The sequence below is a fragment of the Emys orbicularis genome, chromosome 4, assembly GCF_028017835.1.
Source record: "Emys orbicularis isolate rEmyOrb1 chromosome 4, rEmyOrb1.hap1, whole genome shotgun sequence".
In the NCBI taxonomy this organism is placed as follows: Eukaryota; Metazoa; Chordata; order Testudines; family Emydidae; genus Emys; species Emys orbicularis.
Window position 1 is genome coordinate 128,981,404 of NC_088686.1, and position 6,907 is coordinate 128,988,310.

Consider the following 6,907-nt stretch of genomic DNA (forward strand, 5'->3'; position numbering starts at 1 on the left):
TCCTCAGGTGCAGTTGGAAAGAAAATATTTTTCTTGTTTTTGAACATGGGCCGGACTTCAGTGATTTGCATGCTTTTATAATGCATAAAAATGTTTGCCTTACTCCACTGCTCAAAGATGTGATGGTAGTGTGTTACAGTATGAGACCTCAAGGACTTCATTATTTTTACAAAACTGTTTTACCATACTAGTTTATGAAATAGCATAATAAATAATTAAAATGACACTACATCTCTGTGTTGGGGGGGATGAGAGACTCGATTTTGTGATGCAGTATCCTTGGGTTTTGGGTTTATGATGTTGCATTGTGTTATTCTGTATTAAGTATCTTTCTTTATGACATTTTGTATTAAGTATCTTTATGACATTGCATCTTGCATGATGTTATTTTGTATTTCATATGACTTGGCATTGTGCCTCTCTATTTTCATACAACTTTGTATTAGATCCCTATATAGAAAATTGGTAGAAAACTTTGTATCAAATGTTATAGCCCCTAAGGATAGTATAGTTAAAGTAAAAGCCTTTTTTCTAGAAGTAGAATAAGATCTTCCCTCCACTCTGTAATCAATTGCCCTATTGACTGAACGAGGTGTGAATGAGTGAGGCTTGGAAGACACCCACCTCCAGACAGCTACAACAGTTGCAGAGGGAATGAGAGCCAGAGCAAAGGACAATACAACTTGTCAAGTGGGCCCCACAAAGAAGAGCAGACATATTGACGGCCTCAGGGATTAGAAGCAAGCACCTTCTTTAGAAAACACCCTCTTTGAGCAGCATTGGGACAACACCCAGAGAAAAGCAGCACAAAGACCAACGGACACAGACCAATGGACACAGACCCAGATTTTGAATCTGGTCTAGATTTGCATAAGAGGGAAGCTGCTATAAATATGAGGTGTCTTGCAGGAGGACCCCGGGTCTCGTCTTGTCACCATCGGAGCATCGATCCGGATCGGCAGAAGCCCGGCTCCACCCCTCCCCCATCTAACTCACCTGGCCAGTGCAGTTAAGGGGAGCAACTAGTTGGTAACAACAGCAAGACGGAGTGTGTTTGTATGTGTGTGTGTGTGTGAATGCATGACTGTGATATATATCTCATATGCATATTGTAGAGTATTAATTAATACCGGTATTACTAATAAATGTGGCGTTTTGCCTTAATCCCCCTGAAAAGATCCTGTATAGTACTTTGAGTATGTGGCGTTTTGCCTTAATCCCCCTGAAAAGATCCTGTATAGTACTTTGAGTACAACACAAGGAGCTGTCAGGATGCGACAGCGGCCACACCCCGGAGACCGTCTCAACTGGCGGGCTAAACCAGGTGAGGGTAGCTGATGAGTATGAGACTCTCGGTGAGTTAGGGCCTGTCTACCCACTGCATGTGAAGGCTGGATCCGGCTGACTGAGGCAACCTGGTTCAACCTGGTTCAATGGTCAGGAAGGCGATGACAGCAAGCGTTGTGGAACGCTTAAGAGCACGACAAGACACGTAGGCGTCCTGGTCATCCACTGCACCCTGCCCTATCTCCAGCCGTCTCGACTTCTGTCCTGCCACTGGATACAGATAGGAACTGGGAAGACAGAGTGAGGCTGACGTCGCGCAACTCTCCCTCACTTTAATCCAATTCACGCGCAAGTCTCGACATCATATCATATCATATTACATCATATCAAGTCCTGTGGCGATGGGCGAGCGACGAAGCAGCAGGTGTGCATACACTGGGAGCTGGAGCCGCGGACCTGCACATAGGCGGCTCAGGCATAATGGTCGTTCCTCACTGACCGAAGCAGCAGTGGAGCTCGGCATCTTCTTGAGCGACTGAGCAGCCCTATTCAGGATTGCACTGCTCACCTCCGTAGAATGAGGAGGGGGCTAGAAAAGGTGCCCTAAACATTGCCTGCTTCACTAGGGCCGGCTTTAGGAAGTGCGGGGCCCAATTTGAACAGTTTCGACGGGGCCCCAGCAGGGATGACTAAAAAAAAAGCCACTTAAAAAGAACCCTTTCATTTCTTCCATGTATTATTTATTTTCCATGACTATATAAATAATAATAAAATTATATATTACATACATTGCATCATATATTAATTAGCTGATTTTCACTTTCATATTAGGAAAATAATTTATATTTTGATAGTTGTACAACTGATTTTCTTCAATAATGTTTATTTTATTAAAATTTATAAAATATTTCCTTATTAATATAAAATTGTGCCCTCCTCCCCCCCACCTCCCAGCGCCTCCTGGCCCGCGGAAACAAATCCTGCTTCCCCAGCGCCGCCCCGCCGAAACAGCTGTGGGCCGAAAAGGAAGGTTGGCGTGGGGGGGGAAGAAAAGGCACACATAGGGTGACCAGATCACAGCAGTAAAATAGGACCTGACCCCTCCCCGCTCGGCCCCACCATCACACCCCTCTTCACCCCCTAGCCCCCCGCTGGCTTGCTGCATCCCTCCTCGTCAGTCCCCCACCCACCACTTGCCTCCTTTCACCTTCTCCCTCCCCTGCCAGAAACCCCCATGCCCGCCCCTAGAACCCCTGCTGGCTCACTGCTTGCCTCTTTACCCACCCGCCGCTTGCCCACCCGCTCGCCCCCCCCAAAGTATAAAGCCTCATTCAAAGACCCAGGGGTCACTATATTACTGCACACAGCAGTCAATCAGTGCAGTTGTAGATAAATCGCTGCATTATGCATTTTTGTATAACTTTTATCTGACTTTGTATTGAACCTTGGTAATGTTATAGCTGGCCCCTAAGGTAGTATAATTAAGGTAAAAGAAAAATGTCTTTTTGCTAGAAGTAGAACAAGATCTTCCCCCCACTTTGTAATCAATTGACCTGAATGAATGAGGTGTGAATGAGGAAGGTGTGGAAGGCAGGCACTTCCAGACAGCTGCAACCCTTGGAGAGGGGCTGAGAGCCAGCCAAGGAGAGCTTTGCCCAGGGCTGAGTGGGACAGAGTTTGGGTGCAGGGTCCGGGCTGGGGCATGGTGTGGGGTGCAGGATGGGTGGAGGGGTGCAGGCTCTGGGAGGGAGTGCGGAGGGGTGGATGCAGGCTCTGGGACAGAGTTTGGGGGCCGGAGAGGGGGTGGTGGGTGCTGGGGGGGAGGGGACTGCCATCACATGTGGCTTCCTTCCTCCCCTGCTGCCCCTCACCATAGCCTCGGTGGGGGATGGGGCTGCCCCTTGCCCAGTGTTTGCAGGAGTGGTGGCTGGGGGGAAACCCAGTCAAACTCTGGTTTTACTCTTTCGTTGATGGGTCACTTTAACCCCTTACAAACCCCTTCCCGCCTCTCTCACCCCCCTTTTCTGCTGGGCTTATTTGATCTTTCTGGTGGAGCCAGATGAAAACCACAAACCCCAGCAAGAGCAACAGGCTGGAAGACTAGACTGAACCCACCACCCACCCAGCCTAGTCCATCCCAGAGCCCAGGACTGAGGGCAAATGTCCCCCCACCCCCGGGCCACCTGCTTCCACTCCTGGCCTCTCCTAGCGCCACCAGCGATTCTGTGTGCCTGCATCGGGTGGGATTTCAACCGGACCCCCCCCTCGCTAAATTCACCCCTGTTTTGCGACCACTCTGCACCAAGAGCACCTTCCTTCCCTGCCCTAGAGCTGCTGGATGGCTAGAAAGCTGAGCTGGGTGTTTGATCGATCCGGAATATTATCGTGGCCCCCCCCAAAAAAACTTAATGTCCACACAGCTTTGGGGGGGGGGGTATTCCTCCCCCCCAAAACCGGTCTATTTTATTGTTGCAGGGCAAATGAAGAAGCCAGAGTAATGGAAATATTCAGCTCCTACAGTGGTCTTGCAGCAGGGGAAGCAGAGTTGATGGGAAGGGAACTGGTTTGGATAGGAGCCCCCGTCCCGCTCCTTTGCAAAATAATTTGGGGAGGGGAATCAGATCACTCCGTGCCTCAGTTTCCCTCTCTCGGCGGAGGGGGGAGAGATAAAAGTCTCAGCCTGCCGTGTTGTAGACCTTTTGCATTCTCCCCTCTGGATATATTTGATTTCCTCCTCCAAACCTCCCTCTCTCTCTCACCTGGAATTCACAGCACTAAGTACTGGCTCGGGGCTTTCTTCCTGGGTTACATGATCCCGAGTTTAGTTTTGAAACAGACACAGGCAGGCACAAACTCACCCTCAAACAGCAACACCACCGAAAACCACAAAACCAACCCAATATTACAAACCTATGGGGAATCACGGGGTCAAACACTCACCGACCGAAGCCCCAGCAGCTGCTAAGGTGAGTGAGGTCCACTGCAGAGATTCCTGTCTCCCATCGGACCGGAAGCCCCCTCGGTGTCTCCTCCAGGTGAGTGCTGGGGGGAGGGGAGGGGAAGGCTGCAAAGCACATGTGCCTTCTCCCCCGCTCCCCCTCCTGACCTGCAACAGCCGCTGCTGCCTCTGCTTCAGCCCCCTGCCGGCCAGCGTCTCTGGTTGCCTAGCAGCAACAGCTGCTGCTTCCCGGAGAGCCACAGAGCTTTGCTTCAGGCAGGGACGCTGCCCGATCTGCGCGGGGCCCTCTTAGGGGCGGGGCCCAATTCAGGGGAATCGGTGGAATCGGCCTAAAGCCGGCCCTGTGCTTCACCTTACCCTGGCCAGCACACCGCGGCTGGCGGGGATCCCACAAAAGCGGTCGAACAAAAACAAAAACAAAACTTAGAGTGACACCGATCGGTATTGGCACATGGAATGTGCGCACGTTACTGGACAACATCACGGCAGACAGACCGGAGAGAAGAACAGCACTTGTCGCTAGAGAGCTCGCACGCTACAACATTGACATTGCAGCCCTTAGCGAAACTCGCCTTGCTAATGAAGGACAGCTGTCCGAGTCAGGCGGTGGCTATACATTCTTCTGGAGTGGCCGCAGCAGTGATGAGCGTCGCGAGTCTGGAGTTGGCTTCGCCATCAAGAATCATCTTGTTTGGAAACTTGCCAGTTCCCCCAAGGGTATGAATGACCGGCTCATGACAATGCAGCTTCCGCTTCAAAAAGGAAAACAAGCTACTTTGATCAGCGCATATGCTCCTACAATGACCAACCCAGAGGATGGGAAGGATAAATTCTACGAAGAACTAGATACTCTGCTATCGTCAGTGCACCGCACAGACAAGCTGATTCTGCTTGACGATTTTAACGCACGAGTTGGATGCAATGCCGCAGCCTGGGAAGGAGTCATCGGGAAAAATGGAGTGGGAAAGTGTAACAGCAATGGCCTGTTACTGCTGAAAACTTGTGCAGCACATGACCTTCTGATCAGCAATACGGTCTTCCGCCTTCCTACCCGTAACAGGACTTCGTGGATGTATCCCCATTCCAACCACTGGCATTTGATCGATTATGTCATCATCAGGAGAAGGGACAGACAAGATGTCAGGGTTACAAAAACTATGTGTGGCGCTGACTGTTGGATGGATCATAGGCTCATAGTATCCAGAATAAAGCTCCGTATCATGCTGAAGAGACAACCACAAGGCTGTAAGGCTCTCAAAAGGATCAACGTGTCGAAGCTGAAGAACAGCCGCATCACTGAAAATCTAGCGGAAGACCTAGAGAATGAGCTTGCTGATCTTCATATTGAGGATGACGCTGAGAAAGACTGGGAGCGATTCCGCAACACTGTCCATACAGCTGCATCGAAGCTATTGGAGCCCTCCACATGCAGGCAACAAGACTGGTTTGACGAAAATGATGCAGAAATCCAGGCCTTACTTGCTGAGAAGCACCGCCTGCATCGTGCATATCAAAACGATCCATCCTCAGTGGCAAAGAAGACTGCCTTTATCAACGCTCGCAGAACAGTACAGAACCGACTGCACAAAATGCGGGACTTGTGGCTGAGCGTCAAAGCAGATGAAATACAGGCATATGCGGACAGGAACGACTATAAGCAGTTTTATGAAGCCCTCAACACACTCTGTGGTCCACAGTCTTCTGGGAGCTTTCCCCTCCTGAACTCTGATGGTACTGTGCTCCTTACAGAGAAGACGCAGATTCTCCAGAGATGTGCTGAACACTTTGAAGCAATTCTCAATCGCCCCTCAGTCATCAATGACGAGGCCATTGACAAGATGCCCCAGGTTGCAGTCAATGACTCCATGGATGCTTCACCAGAAGAGGACGAAGTGAAGAAAGCTATCAATCAGCTGTCAAGTGGCAAAGCCCCAGGGTCAGATGCCATACCAGCAGAGGTGTACAAAGTCGGTGGACCCATGCTGCTGCGGAAACTCACTGAGCTGTTTCAGTCCTTCTGGAAGCAGGGAACCATTCCACAAGAATTTAGAGACGTGTCCATCTTGCACCTCTATAAGAGGAAGGGCAATCGCCAGGTATGCGACAATCACCGTGGAATCTCGCTGCTTTCTACAGCGGGGAAAGTTCTTGCACGGGTTCTGTTGAACTGATTGATCACTCACCTGGAGAAGGGCTTACTGCCAGAATCACAGTGTGGCTTCTGCAAGGGACGTGGGACTATTGATATGATCTTCGCTGTGCGTCAGCTCCAGGAGAAATGTCAAGAGCAGAATCGTGAACTCTACACAACTTTTGTGGACCTCACGAAAGCATTTGACTCTGTCAGTCGCCAGGGCCTGTGGAGGATCATGTCGAAATTTGGCTGTCCAGACAGATTTATACGAATGGTACGTCAATTTCATCACAGTATGATGGCTCGTGTCCTGGATGACGGTGAAACATCTGAGGCCTTCCCAGTCACCAACGGCGTCAAGCAAGGGTGTGTTTTAGCACCCACTTTGTTCAGCATGATATTCTCTGCCACTCTGACTGATGCCTTTCAACACTGCTCTGAAGGAGTAGGCATGAAGTATAGAACTGATGGGAAACTATTCAATCTGAGGCGACTGCATGCCATCACCAAGGTGAAGGAAACTGTAC